We start from the raw sequence: 14330 nt of genomic DNA, 5'->3' as shown, positions 1-14330 counted from the left end.
GCTCTCTGTTTCTAGAAGTCCAGTTTTTGTTTGTTCATTCTTTAGATTCTATGTATAAGTGAAATCATATTTACATTTTATTTTTTGATTGACTTCACTTCAGTGTCTTCAAGGTCCATTCTTGTTGTAGATGACAATATTTCCTTTTTTTATTTAAATGGCTATAGATTCCTGTGTGTTCTTGTGTTGATGTTTGTTGTGTATATTGGTATTGGTGTATGTTGTCAGCACTTAGATGATTTCCAAGTCTTGTCCATTTTAAATAATATTTATGGTAACTAATATTGAATAAAGGTGGATACAGATATTTTTTCAAGTTTGTGTTTTTCTTTGAGTAAATTCCTAAATATAGATTTACTAGGTTATCTAGTAGTTCTTTTCTCCATGACCTCAGCAACATTTGGGACTTTTCTTATATAAAAGCCATGCTAACAGGTGTGAGGTGTTATCTCATTGTGGTTTTAATTTGCATTTTCCTGATTAGTGATGCTCAGCACTCTTTCATGTACCTTTTAGCCATCTGTCTGTCTTTGAAAGATTTTTTTTCATGTCTCTACCCAATTACATTGGATTATGGTGAATTAAAAGTTAATATAGGGTTAAAAATTGGGAACATTTTCTGTTTTCTTTTGATGACAAAGGACCAGTAATTTTCTTCTGCATTGCCACTCTCAGATGCATTTCATAGCTTTTGATGCAAAACATACCATTTAAAAACTTAGTGGCTTAAAACTTCAACCATGTATTTAGCTCACAATTCTCCAGGTGGAAATTTTGGCTGAATTTAACTGTGCACTTCTGTTCTCAGCGATGCTGCTACATGAATATGTGATCAGCTTGGATGTTTCTTCTTCTGGGGGTTTGATTGGTTGTTGGCAGTCTTTAATTCTTCTCCTGATAGTGTTTTTTGCCTATGTAAAAAAGCTTTGCCTATATATTTTTTTTTCTCATGGTGGTAGCAGAGGACTGAAAGAAATCAGAAGCAAGCAAAGTCTCTTGAAGTTGGTCAAAAGAAATCATGGGGCAGAAGCTGGAGTAATAGAAAAGGAATTAGGGTGCCTTTCTTGCTTGTGGTCAACCCCAGTTTGATCCCCAGCACCTTGCATGGTATAGAAGCCCTGAATATTGGATGTATGTGGCCAGAAAAAAATAAAAATAGCCACAAGATCAACTAGTTAGTGGAATAAAGATAGGGATGACAAGTGTAATAAAGTAAAATACTAAAAAGTGTTTAAGACAGATAAGTAAGGAGAATTAGTGCCATGGTTTGCCATCAGTTTACCACAATTACGTTAAAGATAACTATTATAGTAGAGGGGAATAACCAGTGAAACAGCTAAGTAAGAAGTCAGGGAATATTGGCGACTAGAAATATTATCCTAGGGAGTAAGTAGGCTTTGGGGCTCCTAAATATTGAATAGGCAGAATTTCCAGAATGGGGTAAGGCACATTTCTCAAAGGAAGAACGTGATGACCAAAGGCACTCAGCCTTTGTTGTTGTTATCTGAATAAAAGGAACCAAGTATCACATGTCCCCAATATAACTGGCACTGTTGTCAAATGTGATGAGATTTTGTTTGTTTTTGGTCACACCTGGTAGTACTCAGATTTTACTCCTGGCTAGGCATTAACTATTCCTTGCTGTGCTTAGGATGCCAGTGACTGAACCTGGGTTGGCTGTGTGCAAGGTAAATGCCCTACCTGCTGTACTATAGCTCTGGCTCCCAGTGCTAGGATTTTAACAGCAGGTTTTTGTTTTTTTTTTTTTTTTATAGAGTCTAACAGGAGAAACAGATAAAACCAACAAAGTAATGAGTATAAATTTGAATATGATGTGACTACTATAGTAAATATAAATTCAAGATGAGAAGGATTGTTTGGCTACTTAACAACTGAAATGAAGAGAGGCAGTTTGGTATGGTAGAATATTCTTTTTGTGTGGGAACAAAATGTCAGCTAACTGATCTTTACAAGATCACTTTGCAATACAGACCTCGCCACTGAAATTCTCACCATTGTTGCGAAGGTGGAGTGGAGCTGTTTAATAAATAGTTATTCAACAATGATTGTTCTGTAACCAAAATAATTTGAAGATAACAAAAGCATATCTCAGTACATTTCATTTGGTTACATTACTGAAGTTTTTATTTTCCACCAGTGTTTGGCTTAGCCATTGTTAAACTTACCATCTCCTCCTTGTTTTTGCAGAAACCAAAGCCGAAAGATTGGCATCCTCCTGGGGGCTTTATTCTGGGACTGTGGGCACTTATTATCATGGTTTTCTTCAAGACTTACGGCATTAAACATATGAAGTTCATTTTCTAGACCCAAGGATATATGAAGAATGCATGAAAGACTACAGCTTTGAATAAAGATTTTTTGTTAGGTCTTTTTTTAAAAAAAATAATTTTTTGTGTAAATTGGCAAAAATATAAAGTACATGGAAATTTGAGTAAATTTGAAATAAATATAATAAATTTGAATAAAAATGATTTTGTAAAATAATTATCAATGCCTGTACTTAATCACATTTGTCTTGTATTATATATGTTATACTGTGAAACAAAAAATTAGAATGTGTATACTTAGTCTTTTTAGAAAATAACAATTGTTTTTAATAAACACTTTCATTTGGAAAAGAGAAAAAGAAATGTTAAGGTTTGAGGAAGTAGCTGAAAGGTAGAGTACATGCTTTATATACATGTGGCCTAAATTCATTTTCTGGCAACTGATGTTGCCAGCCCTCAGCATATTGAAGTGGCCATCATAGCCCCAGCATCACTTGGACTAGGCAACACTATAGTAACCCCAGCATTGAACCCAGATGATAGTCACTGAGAGTGATCAACACCCTACCTCTTGACACAGCTGGGGGACCCCACAAATATTGACACTAAACATTAAGACACGCACTTCATCACTGAACTACATCACCAAATCCCTTTGTACATACTTTAATGTGTTCATATTTTACTGTCATTAATGAAATTCTGTACCTTTCATTATATTTAAGTCTAGAAATATAGTTTTTTAAGCTATAGTCTCCAGGACCATAATTTTCAGATTTGAAATTTTCAGATATTTGGGAATTTGAAAGCCCCCCTCCCTTTTTTTTTTTTGTTTTTTGGGTCACACCTGGTGGTGCTCGGGGGTTACTCCTGGCTGTCTGCTCAGAAATAGCTCCTGGCAGGCACGGGGGACCATATGGGACACCGGGATTCAAACCAACTGCCTTTGGTCCTGGATCGGCTACTTGCATGGCAAACGCCGCTGTGCTATCTCTCCGGGCCCGAAAGCCCCTTATTTTTAACATCTTGTGATTTTCTAGAATTAGTTGTCTTTTTGTTTTTCTTATTGGAAAGAAACATTTCATTCTGTTGTAAATCTTTCCCATTGAATGAATCTATGCTTTTCTGAGACCATCCCAAAGTGGGTGGACTGTTGGAAAATTTATGCACATACTTCTTTGTTTTTAAACAAGAAGAGGGAGCTTATATCACAAGTTGATTGTTTAACTCACCAGCCATTTTTATTTCTTTGTTTAATGGGAAATGGTATTGACACTGTATTTTGCTGTTAGCACCACCTATTGTTTTTTCTTTAAAAATTTTATATAAAGGGGAAAGCTTCTGAATGTTGAGTGTTTGTACATGTTCCATAGAATAACATTTTATGTTACCTGTTTTATGGAAGAACTTTATTAATCTCAAAAATCTATTTGTCATTGTCAATATCATTAAGAAGATTGTTTTTCCACATGATAACCTTCTAAAATTAATATCCCTTTGGATTTGTCTCCTTTTAGCTCTTAAAGTACCATGATTTATTTACATGTAAAATGTTTGCACTTTCCTTACGCCCAGAATTAACTGTGTTATTTTCCAAGTTAGAACAAATTATATTGATGCTTGTAGCCAGCTCTGAATATTCATTTTTCATTGTTTCTTTTTTCTGCTTTTCACTCTGTATTTGAACCCAGGTAGGTCCTCATACATTTCTGGTATGTGCTCTACCACTGAATCACATCCCTGGCCCCCTTTTTTTTGCTGTCATTTTTTTTGGGGGGGTGCACTAGACAAAGGAAGAAGGAATATTTTTATGTGATTAGCTGGAGAATTAACCATGGGAAGAGGAGAAAAATATTAACTCAAGTAGTTGGATCATAGTATCACTAAGAGACAAAAAGCTGATCACATCACCCTTCAGATATTAACTTGAGATCACAGCACTGTTGTGAACTGGACCTACTTAGAGTGATAAAGTAATTTAGTTTAAATATAATGAAATATACTCTGACGGTAAAGACTGCTTAAAGTAAAAGAAGATCTCTTCAGAAGTTCTTAGTTAACCAGACTGCAAAAAACAATGTTGGATGTAATATGCAGGATTTATTTTGTCCAGGGAAAATTGCTAAGAGCAGCTATTTCTCTTTCTGCTCATTAGTACATTTTTAGAATAAAGCTAAGGCAAAGATCTTAAAATACATTAAATGTTTGGTTTATCACCATCATCTTTTTACATAAAGTATATTTTGCCTTCAGTAATAAGTGAATCTCTCCATGTGGTAAGTGGGTAATATTGTCAGTGCCGTTAAGTGGCCCAGACTTCAAATTGTAATCTAAAAGCATATCCTTAAATACATTCTACTTGACTCCCTGAGAGCTGATCTGCTGAAAATTGTCTTCTTTTTGCTTGTTCTTATGAGGGTCTTATGAGATAATGCTATATGGCTGAACACTTTTGAAATTGCAAATGTTTGATGGTGCTGATTTTCTCATTTTTGCTTAAGAAGATGGGGACTATGGAATAGTAAGCGATTCTAGTATCACTCTCTTTTGCTCTTTACCTTTCTAAGTAGCTTGGAGTTATTCTTGTTCTCTTTGCTATTCTTTTTTTCTCCTCCCCTGTGGTGTCCTTCAGGGAGAAATGGAATATAGATAAATGGATCCCATCAGACAGGTTTTGACCTTTTGGGGAAAGAATTGTGTGTAATGAAGCCATCCTGCCGAGGTGGCTTGCATGCGATAAAGAAACCAAATGATGTGGATTTCAAAATTACAAGAGATATTCATTTACAGTTTAAGAAAGGGAAATGTAGTTTGGATACAGAGCTGATTAAATTGGATCGAGAAAATTGGAAATAAATACATAGGCAATGTATGTATTTTTTATTTCAATTTTTATATATACTCGGCTAGTTGAAAATTACGATTCCCACAAAAAGCATAACTCAGCTTGTTTCTGCTTACTGAGTATTTTCCACTGTGGTGTATGTTGATAGCATTTCTTCCATTATGTATGTTGTATAACAGTTACTGTTACTTTGGGAATCATAATTCGAAATTTTGACGCATGTGTTTCTAAAATCTTTACAACTGTCACATTAACATAGACCTTTTTCCATTGGTTTTACCAAAATTAAATCCATTTGTAGCAGAAACCATTTTAACTTTGAAAAGCATATTTTTTAAAGGTACCACAAGGTGGTACTGTAAAATGGGATCAGTAGTCATTCTGGCTTTATGGAATCAGCAATGCTATCCCATTATGAAGTTCCTACCAGTTATCATTTGCCACATAAAAAAAGTTTTCTCCTTATTGGTCTTTTGTTACTCTCTGCTCTCTCTGTACACAAACTTGCTGCATAAATATGGAAGAAAATTCATGGATGATAAACAACGATCACCTTTTTTTCTTTTCTGTTTTCCTCCAGTGCAAAAACTTGATTATTGTGGAAATGTACTTTGAAATCTCTGCTTTAATTTAACTATGTAGATGCCTGAATGTGGGACTGATCTAGATAAGGTATGACCAAGAAACCGGTTATTAAAAATTTATTTATTCAAACATGAAACAGCTTTCACTGTCATTCTTATTTTACCCAGACTGCCGTCAGCTTCAGAGACTTTCATATTTACCCAAAATATTTCCAGACATAGGATCTGCTAGATGGGGATCATATTATATGAACCAGCCCTTTGATCATGCAAGTGCCAGCTCTGACCATTGTTAGAATTTGCAAGATAGCATAGATAGAGGTCATTGAATAAATTTATAAGTGTAAAGCACTATATAATATGTAGTACATATAAAAAGTTCACTATTTTGGAAGTGGTAAAAACATTCTGACCATATTGGCATGGAGTTTGTAACTACTTAGTAATTGTGTACTATCCCTAACATTGATTTTACTATTTTATTTCATTACCTGTGTTGAGTTTTTGTAGATTTGTTAGCAAATAGGTATTTAGCACTTTCAGTGAATATATAGAGATTAGTAAAGGTAAATTTGCTTCGTGTCCTTATGCACTTTCTTTTTAGATAAATAAGCATTGAAAAATAATTATGGGAGGCTAGAGCAATAACACAATGGGTAGGGCATTTGCCTTGATTGTGGCAAAGCCAGGTTCGATCCCTGGAATCCCCTGAACCTTCAGAAGTGATTGCTGAGCATAGAATCAGGAATAAACCCTAAGCACTGCTGGATATAGTCCAGAATCAAAGCAAAACAAAAATTTACAGGGGTCAGTAAAATAGTACAGAAGACAGAGTCAGAGAGTTAGCTTTGCAAAGACTAATCTGGTGGAATACTCCTGGCTGGGTGTTTGGGGGTGCTCCTAGTAGTCTGTGGCCACATGTTTGAAGTGAATATTGTTTATATTGCTACTTGCTAACTGGCAAGAGTTGGTCATCTCTTATTTCTTAGCTTGTAAATGTTAGCTAATATAAACAGTTCTGTATAAAATAAAGACTTTTATAAATGTTACATTAAGATAGCAATTGACTTAAGATGATGTCTGTAATCTAATCTATTGAGGCATGGTCTAATTTAGATTTTTGCCTTGTAGGAGTTAAATAATGAAAACTAAGAATAAAGAAAAAAAATGGTGCCTAAAAAGAAAGAAGAGAAATAAACATGGGTTGTAAAGGAAATAGAAGTGTTATGTCTTGATCAGAGTAACACATAGTTTAAAAAATTTAAAGTATTGAGACAAAATAAATTGGAAGACCCTGGTATTAGTAGCAAGATAGACTTTTTATTTTTCTTCCCATGGATTTTGATTAAATTGAGAACATTTAACAAATTAATTGTGCCTTTGAACTTTCAAAGTACTCCCTCAATTTCTGAGCTCAATATATATAAGCAGTCTATGTGTTACTATTTAGTAGTGTTGAGTGGTACATTTAGGAACAGTAGTCCAAGAAATGTCATCTGCAAATGAATCAAGCAATGATTGCTGGAAAAGGGAGATTTAGGACCCTTGATAATTGATTTGAATTTACATCCTAAATACAGAGGATTTCAGAGTGTAAATCATGGTGTAAGTTGGGGACTATGCGAACTGTTGACTATTAAATTTGGGTACATAGAAATAAACAGGGAATCAGGTACAAGAGTTTGGAACTCTGGTGTTGGGAAATGTATCCTGGTGAAGGGTGGTATACATTCTGTGACTGGAACTTAACCATTAACAATTTTGTAACCATGGTGCTTAAGTAAAGTAATATATACTTTATGTAGTATTTATACATATATAATTTTGGAGCTCTTGCAACAGTGATGATATACTAAATTGATTGTCCATAAATTAATAAAAAGAAAGTTCAACATTAAGCAGATGATTTTACCCAAATTTAGTTTTCAACCTCCACTCAAGGCCTAGGATGACTATATTTTTATTTGTAAAATGTTTTTATTTCTTTTTATTTTATTTTATTGAAAAATATTGTGATTTACAAAGTTCTTCACAGTTGGATTTCAGACATACAATGAATCAGGGTCAATCCTATCACCAGTGTCAATCTCCCTCCAGCAATGTTCAAGAGTACATCCCATACCACTACCCACCACTACCACCACAACCTCCTTGTCCTCCAACCTGCCAGTAAGTATAACAGGCCCATTTAGGGTAGTTTGTTCGACTTTGAGTCTTTTGAGTCTATTGTTAACTTTGGCTTAGATATTCAGTTCTGTCATTTAACTTTACCAGTGCATCTGAGACACTTGGCCCCTTGCTCCCATCCTTTCATATTTGTGTTTCTCCTTCTCCATTTTCTTTCCTTCTCACTGTACCCTGGGACCAAGGTTGTTCAAGACAACTCCTGTTTCAACCATTGCATTTCTTTTTTTCTTATCATATCTTTATTTAAACATCTTGATTACAAACATGATTGTGATTAGGTTTCAGTCATGTAAAGAACACCCCCCTTCACCAGTGCAACATTCCCACCACCAAGGTCCCAAATCTCCCTCCATCCCACCCCACCCCCACCTGTACTCTTGACAGGCTTTCCAGTTCCCTCATTCATTCACATGGTTATGGTAGTTCTCAGTGTAGTTATTTTCTCTAACTACCCTCACCACTCTTTGTGGTAAGCTTCATGAAGTGAGTTGGAAGTTCCAGCCCTCCTCTCTTTATCTCTGAGGATTGTTGCAAAAATGTCTTTTCAACCATTGCATTTCTTTATGCAGTTATTTTAAAAATTACATCTAAGTGATATCATTCTATATTTATCCTTCTTCAGGCTTATTTAATTTAACATTGAAGAACATTAGCCTTGGTGCCTGACTGTCCTGTTTCTGCAAACATCATTCTAGAATGAATTTTTATTTCTACTTTGATATTATTCAAAAACTTTAATATTCAGACTATTAATCCTATTCTATGTTGTTTTTTGTTTTTGTTGATGTTTTTGGTCTGAATCTTTTCACAGTTTTCTCCTAGCTTCAGTTTTTAATTATTTTCTCTATGACACTTTGTCAGAAACAGTTGTAGCCTGATTTAATGGGTAACTTATCCTCACCCTAGTCCTTGGAGTGTCTGTGTATGTGTGTCTTTACATGGATATATGTATGTATATCATTTCTTGTTAATAATTCAAGAAAAAAGATAGAAGCCTTTTGCCATTTAGATTTAAGAGGACTGACATTAGACCACATATGGTTAGGTCATTGTTATTTTTATATACAAAATGACAAAAACATTAAGTATTAATGTGTTCACTTTCCCTTTTTTCCTGCTTGAATTCTTATAATTGTTCTTATCTTTAAGTTGGGTTTCTTAGCATAAACCTCCTTCAAACCCTTTGATCACACTTAAGAGGTAAAATTTAGTTGAAAGTCTAATAGTCTGAAATTCTAGATACTTAAATAGAAAATTTATTTGCTATATGTTGAAGCTAAGAACACCAATGAAAAGGGTGTCTGGAGGAGCCCCCCACCCTTTCTAAAAATTCTTCACTAACAGAACTGAACATAATTGACATCTGACTCCTTTCACAATAGAAAGAATAAATGAATATTCAATAGAGGGTAACTTTCTTAGTCTCACTTAGCAACTTCTACTTCAGGAGTATTGTTGATACTAATTTGTTGAGAAGAACAAAAAGGAAAGGTATGTCAGGACTGGTTTTCCCTAATCTTAAACTGCACTAAATTTGCAGGTGTATTTTCCTTCCTATCTAGTTTGTCTAGTTTGTGACTAAGAAGAAAAACACTTCTTACTGCTCAAAAGGAAATTGTAGGTCACCATATTCCAACCAGGCCAGATCCATAGACAAACTCTTTTCTTGAACGAGATGTAAACCCAGCCATGAATGATTATGGCTACACTGGCCCATGTGACAGAGCTGGCCATCTCAAGAGGAGTGGGTGGACCAAGCCCCACACTGCTGAAGCCATGCTTGCTGCCTCTCAGAATCACTTTCCCCAATGGTCTGCCTCATCACTGACCCTCGGTTTCCTGTGGGGGCACCAATCCAACCACAAGCCAGGTATCCTGGTTGTTGTGTTGACATCTCCAGACCTTTTTTCAGAAGGAGTGTGATCACCCTCCCCCCGTTTCTTCCTTCTTCCAGGAAAGCTTGGCAGCTATAACCATGTCTACAAATGCAGCTGCCATGTTTAAGCTGGCTCTTCCAGGAGGTTCTGCAGCTGAGTGTATGCCTCTAAAATTAGTAGTATATGTAGTTTTGAATTTCTGGACAATTTCGATGTTGTCATCCTTAAAGGAACACCCCAATTTAACAAACTGGACATGTAACAATAAGAGCTTACTAAACCATCTGCCGTTGTATTAAAGACTTCATTAGTGATTCATTGATTTTCACAAGTAAGCTTGCTATTGACTTTATTTTTCATTTTTTGCTTCTCTTCTGCTTTATTTTTTCCTTTTTATTTTTTTCAGTAACTTTGCTTTCACTTATCTAGAAACAAATGCATTACAATTAACTATGTCAATGATGTGATGCATTTTCTTTAAATACAATTTTAAAAAAGATGGTAAAAGATTATAAATTCTTCCTTATAGTAACCAACTGCTATTAATAAATATGTTATGGTTAATTGTCTATTTAACTTTATTAATGGCCTTTATTTAGATCTCTTAAGGCAGCATCACAATTACTCTCTTCATTATTCCCTCTGAGGTGTTTTCAAAATGCTTATTGCTTAACCAGTTGTCTAATTTGCCTTCACTTTATGTAGCATTTATTAATTCTCAAACAATTTTTTCCACTAGAGTTGATATATAACTTTCCCTCTACCTGGATATGGGCTGGCCTTTATGATTACCTAAAATATAGCAGAACACTTCATGACTTCCAAGGCTAGTCTCAAAAAGGTAAATTAGCAATTGCCTGTCTCTCAAGTACTTGCTCTCAAAATCTAGCTTTTGTTCCCTGAGTTCACCCATAGGGAAACCGTTTATATTTATTCGAGTTGACAGCCTTCTGATGGCAGCCGGTAGCCAAAAGCAGCCTCCAGAGATATGAAAAAGGGAGTCTTCTTGGATGTTTCCTTAGTCTGATTATGAGAGAAACCCCCAAATGAGAACCACCTAGTGACTCCCAGAGATTCATTAGAATCATTTGAAACCATTGTTATTTTCCATCCAGGTTAAGATAACTCCTTGTACAGCTATAATTATTGAAACGTTGTTAACATAGATGACCCACTCTGATAGATATTTTTAAGGAAAAATATATTATCTATTAAGAAAATAGTGACAAAATTGAGGGGAAAGAAAAATAACAAAGGGAAAAAAGATAGAAAACAATAAAATAGCTACAGAACAGAAAATTGCAAATGTCACTTAAGAAATTGCAAAATGAAACATTTAAATTTCTGATAAATGCTAGTAATGTATTCCTTCTCAGTAGAACAGGAAAAGATAACTCCAAGAAAAAAATGAAACTAGAATCATGATTGAAATGCAATCAGATTATTATTTCTCTATTTATTTATTACATTTCTCACTTTTACTCCTTCAAATTGTGTTTTTTCCAAACTTTTCTCACCAAGACAGACTTCTGTAATCAGAAAAACCTTTTCTCATCGAATATTAAATTGGGGGAAAGCAATTAGTTCAACTCCCTCTTCCTTCTATAAACTTTCCTATATTTTCCTTTACCCAAGTACTTTGATCTTAGGGATTAAGTTATTGATTCCACTTCTTCTGGGATACTGCTCACTAATACCCTCTCCTCTATGCAATCTTCTTTGCATAGAAACTATACTATTTGTAATATTCAAGTCTCAAAGTGCTAACTCCTTTCTCCCATGGGGGTGGGGAAGTTTCACTTAGAATCAAACAATCACATATATTTGCAAAACAATTTATTGGAAGAAATTCACATTAGAATAATATAAGCAGTACAAGGTAGAGTCACAAGCCATGAAGACAAGATTTGGGGATGCCACTGCAAGAACAGCATTATTTGAGGTTCAGAATATCCCGTGATGCTGTCTCATATGAGAAGATAGGGGTGGGAAATGCTACCACAGAGAGCTTTCAGGGGCAAATGCTGGAGACTCATAAGAACGACATCCAAAAGACTGGAGCAATAGCACTGCTGGTAGGGTGTTTGCCTTGCATGTGACTGACCTGGATTTGACCCCTGGCATCCAGCATGGTTCCCTGAGCACTTCCAGGTTTGACTTCTGAGCCAGGAGTAAGCACTGCTGGTTGTGCCCCTCAAAAAAGAAAAGAATGGCATCCAAAGTGTCTCTGATTGGCTTATTCTAAAACTCTTTAACTTTTTGAGAGCTATATTATCAGGGCTACAGATAGACTTACAAGTTTATGCTCTTAACACAACTAGGATTTTTATTTGACAGTGTCTTGTATGTTTGTTTAGCAATGTCCTCAAAAAATCTTCAGTCTCTTTCATTTGGTATTAAGTTACTTCATTTTAATTATACCAAATTTCTAATCAAAAATTGTCATATTAATACATATAGCTAAAGCGTTATTTTTTTTTAATTTTATAAAATATTCAGGCTTTCTCTCTTAAAATCTGTCAAAATCCTATGTGCCCTTTTAAATGCTAATGTGGAAGTGCTGTACAAAGCTCTTTCTACTTCATTTCATAGCCTATTATGTTGAATGAATGGGCAGCATTTACTGACTTGGCTTTTCTGCTTTGTATTCATTTGTGAACTTTTACAGGAATCTAGCTCCAGCTCTCACCACTCCCCTAAGAGAATTGTCTTTACTGATATCAATGATCTCCTAATTGCCAAGTCCAATAGAACTTTCCTGCCTGTATTCTTCTAAGTTTTCCTTAATATGTGAAGAATGATTGAGCACTTCCAATTTTAGAAGCATTTCCTTCTCTGCATTCATGGCATTTGCTTGTCTCTCCAGGTTTTCTTCATTCTGCTTCTTTTTTTTTTCAGTCTTCTCAAATGTTTTTCTTACACAGTTCCCTCCAGATCTTCTGCAAAATCCTTTCTCAAATTCTTAAAATTCTTCACTACCCCCTGAATATTTTCAATCCCATCAGGACCATCTTCTGTTATCTCTTCTTTATTGGCAGGAGAATTTCTATATCTCAGCTGCCAGCTGGATTGGTGGTTCATTCTTCATTGCACCAGTCAGGTGACACACAGGGGGTTGTTTTATTGATCATTAAAGAGGCATAAAATATTCATCCTTACTGAAATAGACATATTCTGGATATACACAGGCATTCCTTGCTCTTTAAATTTTCTGCCAATATCATCTGTAGATTTAGATACCTAGCCCACCATCTTGGTATCTCACACAGTGTTAAATCCAAACAGAGAATTCTTTATAGCAAAGGAAGTTCAACTGTTTATTTAGGCTCATGGATTAACTAAAACCCCAAAAGCTAGAAGTGTCATGATAATTGAAGGCAAAATGAATTACTGGAGACTGAATTATGCCATCAGCTAGGACATTCTAAAAAGATGAGTGGAGAGGGTTTCTATGTTTTTAGATGTGTGGAGAAGGGTGTTTTAGGCCTGTGATGGGATTTGAAAAACCATTAATATAGTCAGCAATGCATACAGTGACAGTTGGGACTCATATTCCTTATTTTTGGTGAAGAATAGAAAGTTCTCTACTTGTAAAAAGAAGAAAAGCAACATCTTGTAAGATAGAATTTTTAGAGTTCTATCATTTTGTGCAGGCTTTCAATACGTGTAGGAGAGTAAATGCAGAAAATAAGTAGCCAAGGGGATATGCCATTCAAAGATCAATTCGTTATCTGTTAGTTCCAAATCCACTCATTTTCACTCTGGGATAATAGAGCTGAACCCTTTAGGAATCTCTCCTTCGCAGTGAACATGATATTAAGCTTTGACAAAAGAAGTGCTGGAGGAGCATAGCAGGAAGGAGATTCTCCTCAGGTTTCTGGCACATTCTTCCTATAAATCTCTTCAACCTCTGTGTGTGTATACATGTGCACACTTGTTTTCTGCAGTGCTCAGTGGTTGGCAACACAGAGGCCTTCCCTATAGGCAGCTTTATTTTAGAGAGTGACCAGAAGGCACCTCCTGTGGGGTTGCTCTTCCCCACACATCCATGCCTTCAGCAGTTTCACAGTGAAGAGCATTTTGAGAGCGATTCTTCCACACCTCCATGCATACTCCTATCTCTCCCAGGATAATTTCACCCCAAATCTTTCCAGGAAAGAATTTAGTGAATTCTGAGGTGTGACACCTCTTTAAGCCTAACATTCTTAGCACCTTACTAGAACTCTAAGGATGCTTTCCATAAAGTTCCACTGTAACAACACCTCAGTAAACTTCTGTCAGGCATGAATACACCCCCCATTCCATCTCACCCCTCATTCCCTTCCAATAATGTTCAGACCTCAGCCCTGGGGGAAAAAAGATAAGAAATTAGATTAACAAAATATACCATATTAAAATGTAAATGTATCATTATTTACTATATTATAGTTTATATTAATAACTGGTTAAAAGAAGCTTAAAATTAAAAATTAACTAGAGAAAGTGAGATAAAAACAACTTAAATTTGTGTGCTAAACTCAGGAGTTTAGAATTTCAAGGATATAGTTGT

The 14330-nt window shown here is 35.3% G+C and overlaps 1 protein-coding gene across 1 annotated transcript in view; it reads left to right on the top strand.

Annotated features, from left to right (window-relative positions):
• The window catches only part of PIGK (phosphatidylinositol glycan anchor biosynthesis class K), a 101178-nt gene extending 98771 nt beyond the window's left edge, over nt 1-2407 (top strand). The window contains 1 exon segment of the mRNA XM_049771783.1: nt 2209-2407. The gene's annotated coding sequence lies outside the window, so the exon portion shown is untranslated.
• The last annotated feature ends 11923 nt before the right edge of the window (nt 2408-14330 follow it).

This window comes from Suncus etruscus, chromosome 4 (genome assembly GCF_024139225.1).
Source record: "Suncus etruscus isolate mSunEtr1 chromosome 4, mSunEtr1.pri.cur, whole genome shotgun sequence".
Taxonomy (NCBI): domain Eukaryota; kingdom Metazoa; phylum Chordata; class Mammalia; order Eulipotyphla; family Soricidae; genus Suncus; species Suncus etruscus.
The sequence above is the reverse complement of the archived record's forward strand: the minus strand, read 5'-3'. Positions and strand labels throughout refer to the sequence as shown.